This window comes from Dermacentor andersoni, chromosome 3, assembly GCF_023375885.2.
Source record: "Dermacentor andersoni chromosome 3, qqDerAnde1_hic_scaffold, whole genome shotgun sequence".
NCBI classification, from domain to species: Eukaryota; Metazoa; Arthropoda; class Arachnida; order Ixodida; family Ixodidae; genus Dermacentor; species Dermacentor andersoni.
Window position 1 is genome coordinate 25,724,089 of NC_092816.1, and position 23,788 is coordinate 25,747,876.

A 23,788-nucleotide genomic window follows, 5' to 3' on the forward strand; every position below is an offset into this window, starting at 1 on the left:
TAGCCGCGTACTTAATGATGGTTATGATTTCTATACTATGGCACATATCCAAAACAGAAAATTGGCCAAGAGGTGGCCAATACATTTAATATCAATATAAAGAAATTAGTAAATACAAGCCATTCAAATGTTTATCACATTACGAAGCATTGATGCGCGAGAGCCATGTGCATGCCAGTTTGCACTGCGCCAAAAATGCTCCAGTGAAATGGGCAAATTTATAGCATTTCATAATTCGCTTCACATAGAATACAACTTGTGCGTTGGATGAGCGTAACGTTTTGCATGAAACTCGGTGACAAGAACTATTGTCTATACAAAACCTGGCACTGGTATCATTCAGAAAGCAACAGAATTCCGAGTATGTGCGTAACATTTTCTCTCTTCGCGACTACCTTTGATCTGGCAGTGCAGGTGATGCTAGATCAATAACCGCTTTGAAAATGTCTATGGATGGTCTCCGCAACATCTCTCTTATTTTTCCGATGTTGCTACCTGTTTCGCGGCGAATGTGTCGCCATAATTATTTTGCGCCTGCCAACTTCTGCGCACACAACCCTTTCGCGAAAATTTGGCAAGTTCTTTTTGGTACGAAATCATAGCACCAGATAAAAGAACCGCGGTAAAAGCGCTACTAGCGCGGAGCTCTCGAATGCGAGCGCAATTTCACCCCTTGCCTAATTTACGCCTGACAGAACGCAATATATACGCGATCTCTGAGCTTCGGGCACGCACAAGAGACACGCTCTGTTCCCTTCTGTTGTTACTGGAAGTAAAATTACGCTCTCTAGGCAGGTATCGTGCTTACCAATAACTTTGCTGATCAACGAAGTGCGCATGCTTTGAATTTTTGAATAGTCGAATAAGATCATTCGTACCGCCGACAATTTTCTCATTTGCCCTAGGCTTATCTGTTCAGCAAAGCGTGCCGGTAGTCCGATCGAGACTGTCGCACATTTGCATTACAGCTGCAGCGATGAGACAAAGTTCCACGAAAGGCAGAAAAGTTTTAATCCCTCCATTTGTGTTGTTGGGCGTGAGGGAACATTCTGGGGAAGTTTTCGGCAGTCGTTTGCGCCACCGACATCCGTGTTCCAAAATAAATTCTCTTTGTCGATCCGCTCCGCTTCAAGAACTATGTTAACTCTTCATGTAATAGAGAACAAAACAGACATTGTTCTAGAATTTTCGTTGACTTAATTGGACAGTCGGTAAAAGTACATAGATTGCGTTTCAAGAGCATTACAGCTGCTGCCCTGGGGATTGAGCGAGCAGCCACGAGCTTAGGTTTGCGTTCTGCACGTGAATAGCTACATGCAGCACGCTAATCAGATATATGCAAACAAAAGGGAATGTGCTCACTCTGAAATCTTATAAATAACGCACACCTTCATTAGTGCGCCACCAGGGAAAGAACACCACCGTCTCTGCCCATAGGGAGGGGCAGCGCAAATAAGCAATGTTGGTTTCCAGAACAATCTACTGGACGCGTTACTTCTGAACACAGTTCATTGTGGGCGTCTGATAGAAGACAGTTCATATACCTGTGCTATTCGCAATTTAGGCACTTGAGACTGACTAAGCGTCATGTCTTGTTGTTCCTAGCCGCTACGGCTGTTGAGCAGCAGATGGCTCCAAAGGTTGCATTTCTAAACCGTCGTGACTCCTCGTACGTACTCGTGAGCTACGGTTGCGCACTAACACTGCGAGCGATGCGACGACAAGATCTGTCTTGGCCGCCAGCAAGTGGGAAATGGGAATTGTGGCAAAAAGCACGAATTTTACATTTCTTGGCGGGGCAAGTGTAAAAATTAGGAATGGTGCACGCGCGAAAGATATCGAGAACTCTGTGCTTTTATACAGATACACGAAAAGCCATTCGCGCATTAAAATGTTCTACGTAAACTCGTCTGCCCCGGTAGCACATTAGAAAAAGAAATTCCGACAGAAACCATCTCATGATGAATGTCACGTTACTGCGATTATAATTGAAGCAATACAGTGGCGCATCGTATTGCCAAAACGCCGAAACATGTATGCAGTCGGGTTCCTCTCGCGCATCGCACTACAGACGCAGCGCCATCTAACGGCGCCGCTGTAAGGACTGCACGTTGCGCGGGTTCGTCCATTCGGCTGAGCGTCGGAAAAAGTTGAAGTATCTTTTTCGTCAATCTATAGTGACACATACCCAAGCGGCTTATACCTACCTACTCAAGTTGGCGTCGAGGAGGTTCATTGAAGAGCGGCACATACCCAGTGTTCCAATTTGGTGTTCACTGAAGAGTGGCGCTTAACCTGTCCCACCTATCCAGTGCCTCACCTCCGGTTACCCACTTCGGCATCAGAGAGGTTCGCTAAATGGCAGCGCATACGTACAGTCGCGGACAGAATATTATGGACCATGAAATCTAAGAAAAAGCTGAATATCTCCGGAACTTCACAACGCAATCTGGTATTTGCATTTTGGACCTCGACTAGAATATGCTAACAACATTGTCGTGGGCAGTTTTACTGGTTACTGCTACAGGCTGCTTGGGAATTGAACGTTTTCGGAGATCCCGTGGTCCATTGTATTCTGTCCGCGACTGTACATAGTGCCATATACTTGGTAAACCAAGTTGGTCCGGCGGTAGATTTTGAACCCTGTTCTCTCAGCACAGACTTACTTCATCGAAGCAGTTCCCTGCGTCATTATAAGTAGTGCAAACTTGCCCAGTTCTGTATATTATTTAATAGAAAGGCAGATATATTAAGTTCATAACAAAGACACATTTAAAGTGTAAAAAAAATTTGGTGAAAGTATTTCCACAAAAACAGAGCACGAATTCAAGGAACTGTGAACGGTTTGAGGTTAAAAAGATTGGGTCACATCTGCCGCGGTTTGGTTGGTTTCGTGGTCAGAAAACTGGCCCACAATGTACTTCTGTACATTGTGTACCCACAATGTACAAGGTACCCACAATGTCGTACTGTAAGGTTTACGCAACCACCAATACATCAAATAGAAGCCCATCTAGCCCTACAATGTGTGCGCACTTGTTGTTCCAAGCGTCTAAAGAAACACCACTTGGTTTATATCAGTGCTGTGTCCGCGCTAAAATTGGGACAACTCTGGCACGACCAGCAATCAGTAAGTATTTGCACGCCATTTTACTCAGTCCCCAAGAGAACACGTGAAGCGCGGTTGCTTGCATCTGACTTTCAGCCCTTCACTTAGTAATAAACATTGGGATTAATTAACGCCAGCAGATGTCTTTAACTAAAAACATTTTCCCAAATTTCATAGCATGCATCCATAAATGAAAGTTTGTAATATGGCTATTTATTGTAGCTTATAATGCTTCGTTCTTTATGTTGCGAAGAAATTTGGAACTATGGAGATTCCGTGAGATGGTTCTCCCTTTCTGATGGCTTCCAAACCATGAATTATTGGGTTGCTTCAGTGTGAGGGCAGTAGGTGGACCGAAAAATACGTTCACTGGCCCCTTTATTATCCCTTGGGAGATTCGTCCTCAAACTTAAACTTAACACCGGGGAAAAGTAGCCTTCAGAAGGTTTTCCCTCCCTTAATGTTCCTCCAGTTTCTTATTTGTGCTCTTGTTTGAGCCATTGAATGTTCACGAGTAGACCAACCTGAGGTTAAATACTGCGGTCGTGCGTCATCTTGAGCACATCCGGGTTCCTGGCTCTACTTCATCTTCATCGCCAAAATGAGCTTTCCACTTGCCTTGCGAATGAAAAATTCATGTTTCAAATCCCGCGAGAGTATCTTCTATATCTCTCGGTCTGAACTCTGCGATAGGTTTCATTAAAAAGCACATGAAAAAGCTATCCAGACTGTTTAGTGTCTTTAAAGCAGTACGTAATTGCTTGATTCTCTTTATAAGCCGAAATAAAGCTGGCGTTTCCTATAGGTTAAGTGCTGACTCGAGAAACAGGAAAGTACGCACAAGGAACCTTTCCGTGTGCACATTGTCTCCCGCACTTCGGTTTGCGAACTTCACTAATCATCGTTATTTGCCGACTTCGTTCTAACTTAAGTCATTAGATCTTCAGTTCACTTCAAATCAGTTCACTTCGTAAGTTCTCTTTCTGAGAAACCAATATTGGAATTCCTTGTAGCCTCGTACTGCAGTCGGGCTACGACAATCCTTCCTTTCAAGAAAATTACTACACCTGGCCGTCATAGACAGGCCTGATTTGTTTACTTAGTTTATTTAGAGCAACTTAGAGCAATTTAGTGTGTTCAGCATCATTGTCGAATGCGAGAGCATTCCATTTTTTACCTTAATTGACTTTGCTAAATCCCGTTTCTAGGCCTGTGTAAGATGCTATGACCTGATAACGCCAAGATTTCTGTCCGATGCGCAGGCGTTGCGCGAGTCTTAGTAACGCTCAACGATGTCGCTTCAGTAAGACGCTGTAAGGCCCATAACGATGCTGTTGACATTGCCTATGCCTATGTTACTAATTTTGCTAATGAGCCGTGGTGTGAGTGTTCGTTAAAATGCCGTGGCATTGACATTGACAGACATCAATTGATGGGTTCTGCCAGAATTTTGTGACCGGTAAAAAGAAAAGGCCGTCTGGAACTACTTATAGATCCGCTCTCTATTGCTACCATAAATCAGCTTCTAGAAATACTTCATGTCCGGGTTACCGGCTGTGCTGTACTGTGCTGTCGAGGAGGAGGAGAAAATAAAGAGAGAAGGCCCGGATGTGTCGAAAATAGAAAAGAACATTTCCCAAAAAGAGAGGCAACAGACCTGCGACTGTGACGTGTGTCCGTGATGGTCCATGCGCCTCGGTGATCGCCTCGTTACAAAGCTTTTCGGGAAAATAGACTAGAAGTAGAAAAACCAGAAAAGTTTGCTTTTTCCCAGCTTCCTTCCCTCCTCCGTTTTTTTCACATACCAGCGAGTCAACTTCTTACAAGTTTCTCTACACACCCTTAACCCTCCCTCCCCCCCCCCCCCTTTTTTTTTCTTTATAACTTCCACATGACTGCACTTTCCTAAGTGGCCACTGATGGACGAGAATCGCAGGAGAAGACCTCGGTCAGTTCCAGCCAACCACGCAAAGCCCACTCGACCACCTCTTCCCCCGCCATCCGCTTTCCGAATCCGCTAGCCTCGCAATGGCCTCTAGCCCGAATGCGCCGAGGAAACGACCTGGACGTGTCAGGAAGCAAGGTCGTAGATAAGCTCAAGTACGAGAAAAGTGAACGATTCTGAGAAAAAACCTTGTGAAAACAAACACGAGCGGTGCCCCATAGCCATGACTCGTCTTTTATTACGCTTTTTTTCCTGACAGTTGTCTCAACGTGGAGAACTTGTGGCAGTGACGCTTCTTTGTCAGCTTCTGTGTACCCCTTCCGGGACAGCTGCATGACGAGATACTCGCCCTAATGCTTGTGCTCTTGGGAGAGAAGCGTGCCTTGGCATGACCAATGGGGCGCGGCTTGGGCAGCTCAGAATTTGATCAGACGGGGTGGCCTCTGATGTGATGCCGTAGGTGGTTCCAGTACTGACTCTTAACTATAGTTGGTCTTGCTGGGTTCGAACATAAGTCGGCGCAGTTCTTGGTGTAATTGTGAGTAAAGTAAATGTTCAAGTGATTTGGTTTGATAGACTGGGCGGGGGCGGTGACGGTCTTTGTGGGATAACAGTGCATATCATCTTTGTCAAGGAACACCTTGAGTAGCTAGTCAGGTCAGCAACAGCGTTAATTATTGCGTTTCTCAATAATACCACCTTTTCTCTCACCCTTCATTCGAGTGGCATTCCGCATAAAGTTAGAAAAAAGGACGTGAAACGACGGACACAAATGTTGTTTCACTTGCTTTGTCTACTTTCTGCGCAGTACCACGATAAAGATGTCCTTGTAGCTTTGTGCATCGCGTTCTTTGTTCGTTACTGAAAAGATGGTTGTTCTGCACCGAGCACAGTTTTGTTTAAACGGCCGCTGCTTCTTTGTTCATGATCTTTGCTAAAGCAGCCACGCAATCCGAACAGCCTCCGGCTTCTCTAGGAGAATGAGAGGCGAAATTCACAAAAATTTCTTGTTTTGAAAGATGGTTCGCCGTTGTTCGGCCGCCTCCGCTAATCATATGTCCAAAATCACAATTGGCTCTCGTCTGCCTATGCGTAGATTTAGCGTAAGAGCCTATCTTGCATATTTGCCCATGTCCGCTAACACACTGCAATATACTGGCTTTGTAACTTCGGAATATGGACCTTTATCGTTTTTAAAATACAGGTTCGTGTTGCTTATCAGTATTTCACCTATTAATCTTTTCCCTCCTCCTCCTCCTCCTCCTCCTCCTCCTCCTCCGCCTCCTGCTATTATTTTCAACCAGCTGTTTCACCACACTGATATTTTCTGAGGGTGCGCGCATACTTAGGATATCAAATGCGAATCAAATAGACTTTGCTATTCTATTCCCGTTCGATCGAAGAATTTACAATTCGAAATTTTAAACTATTCGTTTCTTTTGGAATAAACGAGATGGAAACTCTTATTTGAGTCTCCGCGGTGAGCTATCAATACAGCTGAGAATTGTTGCGACTGATTTTCCTGCCGGAGAGCCACTGTTGCTATGCAGAGGGAGCACCGCCTGGGCGATTGCATTCGGCTCATAACCGCTGTTCTATAAGTGCCAGCCATTGCATAAAAACGCATCGCTGTGAGGTATCCTATGTATTGATTTGTTGTTTCGATTTTGGGAAAGCAATTTATTAACAAATTTCTTATCTGAATTCTTTTAAAGCAATGTACGGAGTTATATAGCATCACGCTTGCGTTTGTCCAAGGAACGCAGACCTCTAAACGTGTATTTGTTGAAGTCGTTCTTTTTTTTTTTTATAATTGCATATGCCTTGGTGCGCTAGATAACCAAGAACAGCTGTTTCTCATTTGCAAGCTCTTTAGTTGACTGGGAATGCAGCTGCGAACGGCATTACGTGTATGTGTCAAGTAATTTAAATAATCCTCTCTTTCTTTTTTCTCAAAGCGTCCTCCACACGAACTTTACATTTATTTTGCTTACAAAGTCAAAAATATTGTTCATCGGAAGGTAAATGTATTGGAATATATTATTCGATCTGAATTAAAAATTTCACCATTCGTTCACCCATACTATCGACGTTACTAGATTAGGTTACTTGGGAAACCAGCTAGGAAATGAACTTGGCTAAACCCCGTTGGCGGACTATAGATGGTTAGAATCCATGATAGAATGTGTAAGCGCGACTGAACGAGGACGTAGAAAAAAACGGACGCACAGAGACAGCACTACTTTCTACTATAGATATTTATTTTCGCACGAAACGATAAATACATACCGAACGAGCCGTTATCGGTTCGTGCGAGAATAAAAATCTATAGTTGAAAGTAGCGCTGTCTCTGTGCGTATGTTACTTTCTACGTCCTCGTTCAAGTCGCGCTTACACATTCTATCATGGATAGAAAAGGCGGCCACAGCCTGTCGCGCATTAGAAGGTGCCACTCGCATCGACTTGCGACCACGATCCGAGCAGACGATGACACCGCTTCGGGCGAGCTCTTTCTGCTGCAAATAAGGACATCTGCTCTTCGTTAGCGAACAGATATTTGACAAAAGAGACGCGGCTTGTTCTTAACGAGTGCGATCAGCCCATACACACGACAGAGTCTGAACAGACGACTTTTTGAACGCGGACAATAAGCAAAGGCGGGTAGACGTCGCTGCTTGCGACTCACTTTGAGGGGAAATTGTTTTTGTCGAGTTGTACCGGTCAAGGCTTGTCACAGCATCAGAAAAAAAAACTTTCCTGCAACGGAACTTCTCACGACGTGCCAGCTAAAATCATCACATTTCACTCCAATACAATTCTGCGTGCCTTCTCTCTCTCTCTCTTTCGGCCTTCTTCAGCACTGCTCAGTCATTCTCTACTTCTCAAAGAGATAGAAGGCTTGTTCACGCAAGCGGAACATTTAGGGTTAATGTAAACATCACAAAAATGCAGTCATGTGTGGGCTAGGGCGCTTTAAAATTCCAAATGGTGAAGCAATTCCGTTGGTGCCATCATATTAGCACTCAACTACTTGAGTTGTTTGTAGCGATTGTTACCCTTAATAAATGAATAAATAATTTAATACAATGTACGCTTGTTACGCATAATTTATTTATTCGTCGCAAAACAGGCATGCGAGTAGTAATTAAAAACTCAGCAAGAAAAACTAAGCAAAAATTTACAGTTTATGCGTTGATGAGCATTTATTCCTCAGAGAAGCATAAACACAGTATCTAAGCAGCACTGGGATAGGTCAGTACAGCGTGTCGAGCGATCCTCGATCATTCGCTAGAAGAATTAAGATGTGTCCTCTTTGAGCGAGAAAGTTGCTGTGCTCGCGGTAGGGGGACACATTCCTGTCGCAATACGCATCCTTAGTCGAACTCGGAGAACTGAAAGTGTTCTGAAAAGGCTACGGCGGTTAACGTGAGTTGAGTTGAAGGCTGACAACAGCACACAATGAAGCAGACGACATGCGGAGAAAAATTCACGCATCTCAATCGCAGCGCCGCCATGTTTTGGGCCACAGCCAGAGGCCACCTCGCTGCTGTGACGAGCTCGCGGTGTTTTCCAAGTGCGCCTACCTAGTAACGTTGATACAATACCACATTTCCTTTTACTATCTTACTAAGAATATTCATTGAGCTTTCTTTTTGAATACGCAGTGCGCGAAATAGTTGCAATAAACGGTTATATGAACACTGCGACAGGGAGAATAGTTCCCATGCTATCCCGCATAATATGTGGTATATCATTTGTAGGCGTGTATAGATCAGTAACCTATGTCAGTAACTCGCTAAGAACGCCGCTTAAGCGAACAGCTCTTTGTTGGCTTTGTCGTAAACTGGAGTGACTATGGCATCGAAGCATTCTGCCGTCAATAACACGCGCTTCCTTTGTTCCATTGGCCCGTTAGCAAGAACTAGCAGTGAAAGACGTAGGCTCTTGTTCATAAAGCCCCAAACTTACAAAATATCGATCCTCAAACACTCAAGAAAAATGCAAAGTGTACAGTTCCGGCTTCATTCTTGCTCATCACTCCACCTAACCTATGTACGCTACCCTTCGGGGGAAGTCATCAGTACATAGCGTCTCAAGCACGTCACTCGTAGAGGCTCTTGCCTTTTCATTTGCTTAAGTATTTCTTTCTCTCCAATGCAGCAGTCCAAGCTTTGATCGTTTCAAGAGAGAAGTTAGAACCCAGGAAGGCTATCACTGGCCAATCGCCATGAGCAGCGTCCGGTAAAACTTTTCAAGTGACTGTGTCTTCATCTAAGTGCACTGAAGAGGTGCAGTGCAATGTCTTCACTTAAGAAAGAACAATAACTTGGCCGAAAAAGAAGACTACATTTACTTGTTTCGAAAGTACATGCTAGTTTTAATGTCGCTGTTGCGATAGTTTTCGAACCCATCAGTCTTCGTCTCTCTTCCTGTTTGAGATGCATCGGCTCACTGACTGGCAGGCTTGGTTGTACGCATGAAGTTTTGCGCTGCCTAACGAACTTACAGTTCCTCGATATCAATCTTTTAGGATAAAGATCGTGCATGTCCACGGCAAAAGTTTGCTGACAGTGATGACGGAGTGGGGAGCGTGTATTAGACCTTTGTTTACTCGACAGCTTTCAGCATGAAAATATGTAGGTGTACAATGGTGGCCGCCAGAATGGCCTGCAATGACCAGGTTGATCGAAAAGAAAAGTTATGACGCCAAGTGTACCAAGAGAGGTGACTAGCTTAGTAAACCAGGATTAATATTATTATTAGTTATGGAAACATACAAGCACACAACGGAAACATGGAGGGAGCAAGCTGACAACTGCCACCGAGAGGGGCACAACACCTGCCTGCTCTTTAGGGAGGAGGGAATCAAAAGTGGAGAAGAGGAGAAACCGATACAACGCATAGAAATACCGCACGCAGAAGTTGCTGCGTTATGGCAAGCGGCGGAACCTTTTATTTATTTATTTATTTATTTTATTTATTTATTTATTTATTTATTTATTTATTAACACTACTCTATTCATTCCCTTGCGTTTAACAAGCTTGTATTTCTGGGCCACAATATTCCTGCTTGGGAATTATAGCGTAGGAGGATCGAACAGCGACTGATTTAAGCAAAGCAGCCTCTTTAACGATATTGAGCCAGCTTTTAAAATATGTGGTTTGGTTCACAGGACGGTTGACATTGGCTGGGTGCCTTCGATAACATTGTGTTCGCCATTACAATTGGCCGAGTGTGTGTGTTCTTGCTAATCGTTTTGAAGTATACGCACCACATTGGGAATATAAGCACGCATCACTTTAAAGGGACACTAAAGGTTATTACTATGAATTCAAGTTAAAGCGATAAGGCAATGCTCTCGAACATCTAAGGCGTCAATATAATCGCGAACAGAGCTTAAGTAATTGAGAAATTGAGGTAAATGCATAACACGATTTGAGACTCCTCAGCGACATTCCGGTATACTAGCCCGATGACGAAGGCACTCATCATAATTTATGTCACTAGTACTCAACTAGTCGTATTAAAGAGATCATTTCATTAGGTTATAAGACGGAAGAAAATGCTATTTGGGTACTTCTGTTCGATTCTAAGAAAAAATAACGTTTTGACGTTACCCTTCAGTAGTATGGGTTGCCGAAAGCTTTCGCTTTCGCTCGACTCTGCGCGCTCGACTCTGCGTCGCGCGCTCTTTGGAATTTCAGTTGTTTCGTTATGGCGTCGTGCTGCACTGGTTCTGCTCGCTCGCGAAACTTGCATTTGGAACAAGCAGTGAGAATGCCACGTCCATATGATGTCGTGGGATGCGCAAACGGTCCGCGGAACTTTGCCATGGGCATTGCAGTGGCGAATCCAACGTTACTTATCACTGTGTGCCAACGAGTGAACCTCTCCGTTCGAAGTGGTTAAGTGCCGTACGTCTGCCACAGCGCGTTGGCAAAGAGCCGAAAAATGGCATAGTGTGCTCGCTGCACTTTCGTCCAGAGGATTACGAGTTCAACGCCCACTTACTGAAGTCGTGTGGAGTGCCTTTCAAACCAATGCTTTCCAGTAGCGCTGTTCCGTCGGTCTTGCCTGCATTCTCCGAAGCGCAAGAACAACTGCAGGTCGTAGATGGGGTGGTGAGTGCGGCATTTGGTTTTCCCGAAGGAAAGCTACAAATGAGCGAATATGTACAGCCATGACATACAGTTGCCGTCGTAGTAGTTACGCAACGACGCCGGCAGCGCGAGCCCTCAGCAGCAGGTCACATTCATCAGTGCTTAAATCGCTAAAGTCCCTGTGTTACCACGTTATTTGTCCCTGTGTTAACACGTTATGAAACGCCATAATTTGAATTTCTTGAGAATTTCTATTATTACATTATATTGTGCGCCGATTCTCGGTTAATCCACTTTGGTGACTACGGGCCCTAGGTTAAGGGGATGACATATGCAGCCCTACATATGCAACCCCAGGCCTTCACGATATTGTCCACTACATCTGTTGGCCCGTTGAGATAAAGTTTAGAGATACTTCTTTTTTAGAGGAAATGCGCGTGATTATTTCTTGTTGGCATGCTTGCGCTCATTTATTTGTGTGTTAGCTTACTTGCAAGTGGAAATCTGCGCACCAAAAGTCAACAAACGTGAGAAAGTCACAAACAGTGACGCAATTGAGACGCTCAACAGCGAGGAGAAGAAGACGCGGTTGCTGCGTTGCGACAGAGAGCTTGCGAGAGTAATAGATTCGGCGTCGCTTTCAAGGGACATGGAAATTGATGACGAAAGTCGCACGAAGATGACACGCGTGGAATTTTAGGAACACCAAGTAAATGCGGAAGCAGAAAGTGCACACTATATCAAATCGACAAATCTTGTTTGTCATCTTGCTTCCTCTTTTTCTTATAGTTAAATTTTTGCTGCTGTTAGCTTGGCTCTTTCCTTGGCTCGCTTCCTTCGTTCGCAGTGTAGGCGCTATGAGGAATGAGCGGTGCTCAGCGTCGGTAGTTCGTCATCCAGTGTTTTCTTTTTTCTTTGCTGTGTTTGTAATTCGCTGAACAACTATTCGGCACAGCCGTGGGGCATCTTTTCTTGCGATGTGTCATTACATATCCTGAGGCGTGGGCGTATTTCTTCAAGTATGAAATTATTCTTTTTTATTGGCTGTGCTTTCGCATTATGGTTTCCAGCCTTTCTTAAGGATTTAGAGTATTCAATCTTTTTTTCGGTGCGCTGTTGTTTTCTTAAGCGACTGACGCGGTTAATCTGCAGACTTCTGCAACTCTGGTTTACCCACTGAGAAACGACAATTTCATTATATTTTGCCACAGGGGCACATTGCTAGAGTCTGTTGTTTTCTTACTGCCATCGATATTTTTCTTAGGTTACAAAATTTGACGATGTTACTTAGTAGACATCCTGGCGCTTATGACTTCTCTATCTAATGTCTTCTTTTCGCAGGCATAGACAGCCAAAAAATTTAACATTGGGTGCTGCATGCACGGTGTTTAAGGTTTCTGGGCTCATAAATATTGAAAAAAAATCTAGAGCTGTTTGATTCTTGGGTGTTACAACGTAAAGCTGTTCCAATATCTTTACATTCCGTTTCTGCCACTAGCCTTTAAAGATTGGTCAACAACGTTTTGGGCCACTTTTATACTTCGCCTGTCACTCACGCGACGTCACGAAAACCGCGCATCCTCTTCCTCTAATATGACTTGTACACACTGATTATGCATAATTAGACCAAACAAAAGAAAAACATTGTATTCTATTCTTCGCTTTTTGTTTTGCCATTAGCACTCTGCTGTTGGACAAAATTTTTTGAGCTGCACCCACTTCGTCTGTCTGTCACGCGACATCAAAAACACACGAGGAGTCACCACGGCAAACTGACGTGTACACCGTAAAGACGCATTATTATGTCGAACTAAGCTGAAATTTTTTAGGAATAGCTGTAGACTGCCCCATTCCGAAAATAAAAAAATGGCGGCCCACCGATCACTTTTCCACTGGCTACTATGTGCTGTTGCGCAGAAAGGCTTTCTCTGTGTGTAATAAGAAAAAATCCTAGTAGTGTAACGTTGCAAAGCCCTTTCGGCGCCAATACGGCGTCACTTTGCTAACTTTTCTGCGCAGAGGATCTGTTTTAGCGACATTTGTAAGCTTGCATTGCAAGATACCGCGATTTTCGGCCAGCCACCACAAGCTAAGCAAGGGGTCCTGGACCAACCGCAAACGCTGGCACCGTCCTCCTTATCCGCTTATGTACATTCGCGGTACTAGCTCAGACCCACCGAAACCCATTTATGCGCAATCTTCGCCTCTTCTCATCAAATTAAATAAGATTCAAGGTAGGCAATACCAAAACAAAAGAGAACTTTCCAAACGATACTACAGGTCACCGCACAATGGTTGCGTCGGCGGCGTGTAAATATGACGCATAAAGACTGGAATAAAATCAAAACTGAATAGTTCGTTATATATAACGAATTATTCAGGGCCATTGAACCAAGCAAGGTAACCGCCTAAATTGAGACTGGTGAGCGCAGCAGGAACAATGAGCTTAATCACAAAGATATGTACAAGAAGGAAAGAACTGAAGGAAGCAGCAAGAAAGGAAAGTAAGAAGGACAGACAGATAGGAAACTTGTTTGGTCCTAAGGGACTGCGTTGTCGTAGTCACGGACCGCACCCGCGCCGGGGGCGAAATACTATGATATTCAGCCCTGTCGCAGGCCCTTTGGACAGCCCGAAGCTGGACTTAAAGTCATCGCTCTTGACGGCTTCTCCCCAGTCTTCTTGCCTGTTGAAAGGCGAGTGGTGCAACGCAGAACATTTCCACAGCATGTGGTTTAAGGAGGACCGTTCCTCGCCGCAGTCAGGGCAGCGGAGATCCACACCCGGAGTGTAGTGGCTCAGCCTGGATCGAGACAGAAAGGAGTCCGTCTGCAGCATTCTCAGCACCGAGACCTGGGGTCTCCCTGCCACACTTCCACACTACAAGGAAGGAAGGAAGGAAGGAAGGAAGGAAGGAAGGAAGGAAGGAAGGATGTACAGGGTCCCTGAACCGCCCTTCGGGCTTGGTGAAGTAACATAGCCCGCGGGTAGTACGCCGGGCTGTAAACATCTCAGCCAAGTTTTCCTGTAGCAGGCGGGAGCTCGCAAGCAGATCACGAAGTTTCGTTTCTCTCAAACGCTCTCTTTTCAACAGAAGCCTGCCCTCTTACTCTCTTAAGGAAAAAGGCTTACGCTTTATTTCGTAATAAAGCGGATTCTAATACGCGACTGCTATTGGTAGCTGCGGTCGGCTACATAGCGTAGATACCGTGGCCGCCACGGGGTGCCGCCACGAGTCCACTGCTTAAGCGCACTGAGGCTCGCTGAGGACAGCTGCGTTTGGCTTATGTTTAGCGCATCGCAGGCGCAAAAATATCGAAGTCATGACGTCTACGTTAATAATCGCCTACTTTATTGCTTAAATAGCCATATTTTCTCTTTCAGTGTTTTTTAAGCTCAATAAACAAGAGCGCGAGCGAACTTGGAAAGGAATCGGAGCCCAACGTTCCACTGTACCTTAATAGTTGTTTGAAGAGTGTTGTTCCTAAAGAAGTGCCTCGGCGGTTTATGCACGCAAAACGTCGCAGGAAACGTCAAACATGACGCATTAGAGTAGCCCCACGGTATGCTAAGGTGCGCAACATTCGCTACGACCTAGCCGCCTGGAGCCGTCTGCCCAGCCTAGAACTACTACTCTCGCTGATTAATCTTGCTGTCGGGCCGGTGGATGCGAGATTGGTTTTTCCTCCCCCAACATCGATGCTTGCGACAGCTCCAAGATGAGAAGAGCGAAGCTTCAGGCCTATGTCAAGCAAGGACAGCTGTTGCTGGCAGGTGACTGTTTTTCCGGAGACGCCGGAGCATACAGAAACTATATGTATATAACCAATCTTGCGCCGAAATTCATCGTACGCACTTTCTAGATAGAAGCAAGTGGTTAGTGCGGTGTGTTTCAGGCAGGGTAAAGGGGGGTTCTGGAACTTGAAAACCATAATTACTAATGCGGATGTATAACACTATATCACGGGATCGAGTACACCTTGTGTAGCGCGTGAATCGGAATTCAAGAAATACCTTCGATCAAACTTCATTGCGCGAACAATTAAGAGGTGTCACGGCTGCTAATATCGTGTAACAAAGGAGTTGGTATTTGAACATTAAGATATATCTAGTCGGTGCGGACTTATCCCAAGATAGCCATTCATTGAGTGTGCCTTAATACATTGTACCACATCAAGCAGAATTATTATGCTACCTTCTGTCAAAGTTCAGTGCGCGAACAATTAGACATTCTGGTCTGACAGCAGCTAGACGTCGCGGATGCAGACTTTAAGCCTCGTCCGAACAGGCCACAAACAGAAGAGCCATCATCACACACTTACCAACCCGTCGCAAAGGCCCAATTTGGCATGATATAGTATAATGCCACATGATGTATGCGTGCGCCTGCCCGAAAGGCTCACCAATGTATTATATGATGTTATCGGGCAGTACAAATAAGATCCACTATATAGTGAACATTTTACTAACTTTATGATCTCTAAAGCCTTCTCAGAAACACGTTAATAGAACAAGTACACATTAAGATTGCGCTCATATACATAAGTTACTGATTAGCCTTAGTTGTAGCTACTTCCACTTCTTTGTGTTCAAAGGGTAAGGGTATTATTTGGTTGATTTTGTGCGATATCGCATACTTACTTGGGTATTTTAAGGAAGGTCTAGCTTTCATTTTCCAGTAAAGCTTCAGAACTTACGTGTAATGGATGATAAAGCACACCTTTTCGCAACAGGGAAGAAGAAAGACTCCTAATCGACCAGTCAAATTTATCCTTGACTATGTAGTTCGAACAAAGAAAGTTTCTTGCATATGCAATTAGTTTCAGAAGCGCGTGCTAGAGCATGCATCTCACAAATCGTTAGCGACCATTCCTAACATTGTTTCTTCTACGATTCTTCTGTTCGTCGATAATTGTGTCGTTTATCGCGACATAACCAACCCCAAAGATTCTTTCTTACTTCATACAGATCTTGACAATGTGCCCTCCTAAGTGAAATCATTAGCTAATGAAAGTAAACGTTATGAAATGTAAAATTATGTATATGTAACAATTTCACATACTCTCTCCCGTTACATCTAATAAATATTTAGGCATTCACATAACAATCAACCTGTCATCTCAGACAAACGTTGAATACGTTTTCCATTGCGCTAACAGCTCGCTTGGTTTCTTGCATCGCAATTATGCTCGTGCTTCTGTTTCACTCAAGCTAGCATTATATACATCGCTCGTAAGATGCAAACTACAATATGCCTCATCAATCTGAGATACACATACAACGCAACTAACACATTTACTCGAAGGCACTCAGAATTGTTCTGCGCATTTCATTATGTGCAATTATTTCCGCACGGCACATGCTTCTGCCACGAAAGTTCAGCTCAGCCTACAAGAATTGTCAGTTAAAAGGCGAATCGCCCGCGTATGTGTTCTTTTTGCCATAAGATATATTACCCAAACTCTCAACTGTGAGAAGACGTGTCCATCCCGGCTTCTTACATTTCTTCACGCCTGGACCACAAGATTAAAGTGCACTTAAACCGCCGTACTGACCTTTATTTTAAATCGTTCCTACCGACGACAGCCGCTAAATGCAACGACCTTCCCGCCTTCACCGTCGACAATCCTGGGGCGCTATAACGTAAAACTGTTCCAAACTTTTCTATTCCAATTCTGCAATAAGCCCAACACGATTGGTCAAAAACTTTTTGGACCACCCCCACTTCACCTCTCTGTCACGCGACGTCACGAAAACCGCGATAGCTCGCCATCTGATATGACGTGTACACACTGAAATATGCATAATTTGACCGAGCAAAACAAAAATAGTCATTTCTGATTCGATGCCTATTTACCATTAGCCCTCGGCTATTCGTCAAAAGTTTTCGAGCTGCACCTGCTTCACCTGCCTCTCACGCGACGTCACAAAACCGCAAGAACTTACCGCGTCAAAGTGACGCGTACGCGTTAAAGACGCATTAATATGCCGAACAAAACTGAATTTTCTTCTGAATAGCCGCAGGCTGCCCCGTTCCGAAAGGAATAAAAGATGGCTGCCACCGATCGCTCCATCACTGGCTACTCGCCCCTGCGGGAGAGCATGGGTTTATTTGCGTGTAATAAAACTTTTTGCGCGGCCGTGTAACGTTTTCGAGAACTTTCGGCACGCTTACAACCTCGTTCTGCCAACTCTTTGCTGAAGATCCGGTTTAGCCTCATTCTTAAGCTTCGGGTGCATACCGCCACGATTGTCGACGAGCCACCGCAAGCTAAGTAAGAGAAAGCGGACCAATCACAGACGCCGGCACCACCCTCTTCATCCGGTTATCGATATTCAGTGCAGTGGCTCGGCCCCATCGAATCCCTCTCCACTTGAGCATGCTCCTCGCCTCTTGTGAGCCAATTAGATAAGACAAGCAGCTCAGTGCAGGCAATGTTATTCGTTTTTCAAGCAAACAAAAGTGACCTCCTATGAACGAGGGGAGCACTTGATTGGCTTGTTCAGACAACCCTGCGGGTGATCGCCCGATGCTTGCGTCGGCGGTTACGCAAAAGTGACGTCAGTAGATTGGAATAAAAACATATTGGAATAGTATTACGTTCTACGGCCCCTGACCACGAAAGCCGCAATCCCTAATACTGTATAACGGAATTCACCCACTCCTCGCTGTAACACTAATAGCACTAAAGGTATTTTAAGTGACGTTCTACGGCCCCTGACCACGAAAGCCGCAATCCCTAATACTGTATAACGGAATTCACCCACTCCTCGCTGTAACACTAATAGCACTAAAGGTATTTTAAGTGACTCAATCAATAAATAAATAAATAATACCACGTGTGCTACTTCAAGTAATACTTTTTAATTCGTCTGGGTTACCACGCGGCACAATGTCGTGATCAAAGTAAATACAAACATGCAGGCCGGTTTCATGCAGATACATCAAACGCGGCTTGTAAAGTGTTACTACAGACAAGAAAAAAATCGTTTTTAGTGCGCAGAACGTTGAAGGAAGAAGGAAGAAGGCGACAGGACCCAGCCCACACTAACTGTCTTGTCTTTTTTCTTCGTTCAACGTTTTGCGGTCTAGACATATATTTTTTTTCTATTCTGAAGTAATGTTTCACCGATCACCCCAAACAACCACCCTTTTTCCAAAATGTATTGTCTCATGAGCCATTGTTCATAGTCTTCCGATTAGTTCCTTCTCCCCTAGGTACACATTTGCGGACCGCCTTTGTCCGAGGGAAAGTGCAGTCCGAGGGCATGTCCAGAATAGATGGCGTGTATCCGCCGCAGGAGTGGAGCATTTCAGACACTGGACATTGTCTTCCTATGGTTGATCCCAGCCATAACTCGATATTTTATAGCACGTCGTAAAACTGCCTCCCTTCAGTTACTCCATGTTTCTTTTCTTTTACTCCGTGGTGTAAGGGAAAGTGCATCGGATATTGGGGAGCGTCCAGCCAACACCACAACTACACCTGAACACATGCGGCCTGCATACAGCCCGTTCACGACTCTGTCGATCATAATGAGTTCATCTTAACACAAGGAGGGCTTTTATTCCGGGGTCTCATGTTTTTCTTGAATTTTTAACGCGGCTTTGTTATGTGAGTTATCCTTCTTGTTAGAACAATTACTTGAAGGCTGTAAATAACGCTAGCGTTTTGCGGATGGCTACAGAGGGTATATTTTAGGCGTGAGACAACAAAAAAATCTCAAAAATAATCTGCACGCGTAGGCTTGCTTTTATCAGTGGAAAGAGCTAGGACGACTGAAAACCCTTATCAATTAGGACTGAGTTTGGAATTACAGCAGACTCGCGAGTAAAAGGACGGGTATCTCGATGGATTGTTTTCGGCTTCAGAGTAAGCGTAAATGTTTTAATTGCAAAAGAGGCTGTTCTATTACGCACCGTAGTAACATGTGCATTTGAGTTCAATTTCCCGGCTCCGCAAATATCAAGACCAGCGAAATTAAAGGCTTAGTATTAGTAGTTCCAATCCATACTGCAATGAAAATAGGCCGTGGTTGAGAGCTAGTAGGCACACAGCTGTAAAACATAAAGGGCGCTCCCACCGATACGGAAGCATCCGCATAACCTACTGTCATAGCGGAACACAACAGGGTGAAGAGAGTGAGAGATTATGGAACAAAGAAGTTGAAACTCTATTGACCGCACCTTAACTGGTTAGCACGCCGCTGACACCCGACCGCCAGTCAGCAGCGCAGAGTAGGAGGAGATCCGTGAAAATAGGGCCGTGCTTTTCAACACGTCTTATTCTGTATCGTCGCTTTTTCTTTCTTCTTTTTTTTCCACTGCGAGCTACACCTCATAAACATGGGTGCAATTGGCGTCAGAACTCTGGAATGGGCTGTTATTTATGTCGCGTGCCACAATACTCTTACTCTTCTTACTCCATTACCGCAATATTGAAATCTCCTACTAAACAAACCTCTGCGATACAATACTTATTCTATCGATTTTCGCGTGCACACTTCGTCCCTTCGTCGCCAGCTTTCAGTGCGTGGACTCCGAACAGAATCGGCTGTTGCAGCGGGGCATTGCGCGCATGCGCATAAGGCGCGGTAAACACGCTGTGCATCATTAACTGCGGATTACGGTGCCGTTCTCTTGCGGCCGTACCAATCACTAGCACGCGCCTAGACAGTATTGCTTGCTATCCTTTTCTACGCTCTCCCGTGAACCCCTGTGTGTGGATGTGTGTGTGCGTGTGCGTGTGCATGTGTGTTTCGCGATTACTTCAAGCAGGTACTCGCTGTAGAGACTTACTAGGCCTCGTACCTCTAGCACGAAGGCTCCCTTAATGAGCCTCTTTTATTGGAGATGGTGCCCGAAAGCTCTTCACGGTGAACACTGCCACGTGGTCATGTTCAAGCGTGGTGCTCTGCATTGAGACGTCGTCCCTCGGCGCTGGCCGCACACGAATGAAAATGATCTGCTCGCGAAATTCGTTCCATCGAGACTCTTGTAGCGCGTAGACGTCCCAAAGGGAGATGCCGCTTTGTACCACTCCGCTCAAACTACGTTCCTTTTTTATTTACACGATCTTGAACGTGTGTATTAGAATTCGTTAGGAAAACGTGCGCTGTCTTAACGAAGACTGTAGTAATTCCTTTTTTTTTTTTCGTTTCATCTTTCGCTCATATCTTCGTTTCCGTTGTTCGCGAGTTGTATGTTGCTCTCCCCGTTTTATCTCGTCTCTCCCATCGATGTTTATTCTCTTTTTAACCCTTACACTAGCATGGCGTAACCAGCCACCATTTATATACTACAGCTAAATCCTCCTCTGCGGCACTCTTTAACTCGTCTTCCTTTTTCTTTGTCTTTACAAGGCAACATCAAGGAATGGCGTCATTTCTACTGCCAAGAGAATATTTGTCTTTTATTATCTGCTCACGAGCTTTTGTTCTTGTGTACCTATTTCATGCGCGCGTGCGTGCAAATTTTGAGAAATTATGTGGCTTTACGTGCCATAACCACGATCTCATTATGAGGCACACCATATAGTGAAGGACTCCGGAGTAATTTGACCACCTGGGGTTCCTTAACGTGGACATAAATCTAATTACATGGGTGTTTTTTGCACTCGCTCCCATCGAAATGCGGCCGCCATGACCGGGATTTGAAACCACAACCTCGTGCTAAGCATCGCAACACTATAGCCGTTAACCAACCATGGTGAGTTGCAAATTTTGTATGTCTTGTCACCGGGGGCAGGTGCATGACACAAACATGGTACGTGTGACTGCGTAACACTTGGTCGCTTAATCGCATATCACGTCTCAAATCTTGCGTCTCTTGCGTGCGTCCGTTAAACATTTAGGAGGAACGAAACAAGGGCTCTGTACTATTGTAAGATTTGTCGGACGACCCTACCGCTGTCAACTAGATGTAGGAGTCGTCGGACGATCTCGCCGCTGCCACCATTTGAAGGAGTTGAAGGTCGTAGAGAGGAACTCGGTGAACAGGATTTATTTACAGGATTTACATTTAAAACAAGACACACATCGACAGTCTAGCGTGACTCCCAAATGGTGCCCGCAAGACGACGCATACAGCAAACAGCTTACGAGCACACAGTTCACTAGTACATTTCTCGCACGACAACGAGCACACAGCTCACTAGTACATTTCGAGCATGACAACGAGCACTCGGCTTACTACGACGAGCACGACAACGAGCACCCACTAGCAGCCGACAATCGCTGCTTATAAGCTCTCGCCCCCCCCCCCCCCCCCCCCCCTTTATTCCAAGCGAACGGAAACGTTCGTCCAGTCATCGTTCGACGTCACCGTTCGACGTCACCGAAGATGACCCGCCCTTTTGGAGGAGGCGAGCTCACATAGTCGTGTTGCACACACACACAGGTGTAAAGGTCCGGAGCCGACGTCAGGGGGGCTTCGTAGAACTCTGCTCCGTCAAGGGTGGCGCTGGCGGGTAGCACATTCCTGAGCTGACCCCGCGCCACGTGGCTGCCGGTTATCCGCAGTTCTCTGAAGTGCGCCCCGTCTGGTTGGATTGGAACACGTGCAACGGGCTGAAATAGCTGGCACGTTGCCACCCCGTACGGCCATTCCTAACAGTATAAATTCGCGCCCATGGCCGCAGAAGATATCTTGCCGTTGCCACCACACGATCATTGTCAACGTGGTTGTCGTCTTGCTGCTGTCGTCGCACACATGCGCGCTCGTGCCATGCACCTAACTACACGATTTACACAAGCACGCTGGTCCACCTAGTAGTGCTTCGAGGCAAACAGTTTCCTACAGTACGCTAGAGGGAACTCTGGCGCGAGGCAAAAACTCTTCACGTGAGAGACCACAAACAATGCTGGATAGCCCGGTAAACCTATACTTGCAAAATGCTTCGCGTGAAACGGATTGCCACAGTGCGTCGGATCTGCACATATTTTTTTTTATTATCTTTCCCCGTGCAGAAGAAAGAACATAGCAAACGCCGTTTAATGGGTTTTTCTTTTCTCTCTTCTTTTATTTTCTTCTTATATACGCTTAGCCTGTTACTAACACCTGGTATACGAAAATCAATTTATACGCGCGCGTAAGCTCTTAAGAGCATGCTTATTCTGGACCTAATAAAGCCATTGGACAGCCCGTTCGTGACTGCCTTTCTTTTCGAGCTGGCTTTAACGCCACTAATCCGAATCCTGCACTCTGCTGTGTTATAAGATGACTGGCCATCCCGATTCGGCGCTAGGTATCATCCCGCTGTGAAAAATGACTTGAAACTCATCGTACGCACATAATATTGATGTTATTTAACGATTAACATGAACTTATTAATTGGTGATTTTCGATATTGCTACCTAATAATGTCGATTGCCTTCTTGTTTGTTTGTTTGTTTGCTTTTTATCAATCGCCCTGAAGAAAGCTCAAATACCAACATCGTTTGCATATCGCTATCTCTTTTTAGCAGGCTCCCATCGTATATCTGCACTCTAAATAAACAATTTCTTTACGTAAACATCGCGTGAGTTAATATACTGCAGGCAACCAGATCATTCTTGCTACTATGAGGACACACACATACGGTAATGTATAAATCGTTTTACTAGAATTCTATTTATGCTTGGTTGTGAAGCGCTTTCCTTAAGCACATTTTGGATTCTACAGAGCACAGTTATTGGAGCGGCATTTGTTATTGGAGATTTGAGCTATTTGTCGAATACACTGCGTCACTACGCAGGTGCTACAGCTTTATTTATTCATTTTCTTTGTCCTGATACACTTTCTTTTAAAAATGTGTGTACCTATCGGGAACCACCAGTTGCTACTATACCGTGGCGTGCCGGATAGATAATTGAAGGTTTAAGTTGGAGCTGCACGAAGTTGTAGGCTAAAGTATGGAACGACATGCGATCAGCGCTCCGGTTCAGCCTTTTGGACGAGGATTTTGGAAGCAAGGGCGATATCGCAAAGGCAGAGTTGAAGAGCACCCTAGAGTAAAATGTTCGACTTGAATACAACCATCATTCAAGTATAGGCACACGAAACGCGGAAATCCTGACCCGCTATCAAGCACTTAACCGCCGACTGAAATTTAACAAGTACTGCTACAACTGAAAGCAGCGTTGCACATTCCTGTGCATTATTGTCCTGAATTTTTTATTCTCTTCCTCAATTTTTTTACAGAGACTACTAAAAATCTGAACATTTCAACAAGATAACTAAGACGGCTTCTGGCAAAGGTGTTGGATTGTCAATCGATCACTTTTGAAGGCATTTCTGCATGACATGGTAGCGTCTCGTTGGATGGAACACCATAAAACAGCGCTAAAGACGAACACGGAGAGTAGAAGAAATATGACGGATTATATGTGCTGGCTCTTTTGCTAACATTACAAACATCTTGAAAACTTTATCTATGAGAGTACTTCGTTTAGAGCTTTCAGAGACACTGTTACTCAAATGGTTGCTACATAATAGAAACTAGTATATGTATTCAGTGATGTCACTTAGTTTGCTGTTCACAATGTGTTTTTGATCTTGCTTTATGTTCACTATACTGTGAAGTGTCTGTACTACTCTCTGTCAAATGCTACGACTGTTTGCGTTGGGATGGACCTCCCCAGGCATTTTGTC

The 23,788-nt window shown here is 44.8% G+C and overlaps 1 long non-coding RNA gene across 1 annotated transcript in view; it reads left to right on the forward strand.

Annotated features, from left to right (window-relative positions):
- The window catches only part of LOC140216332 (uncharacterized), a 181,626-nt gene extending 158,071 nt beyond the window's left edge, over positions 1 to 23,555 (forward strand). Inside the window, exon 3 of the long non-coding RNA XR_011892978.1 lies at positions 23,339 to 23,555. This is a non-coding gene — a long non-coding RNA (uncharacterized lncRNA). The remainder of the gene's footprint in view (positions 1 to 23,338) is intronic.
- The last annotated feature ends 233 nt before the right edge of the window (positions 23,556 to 23,788 follow it).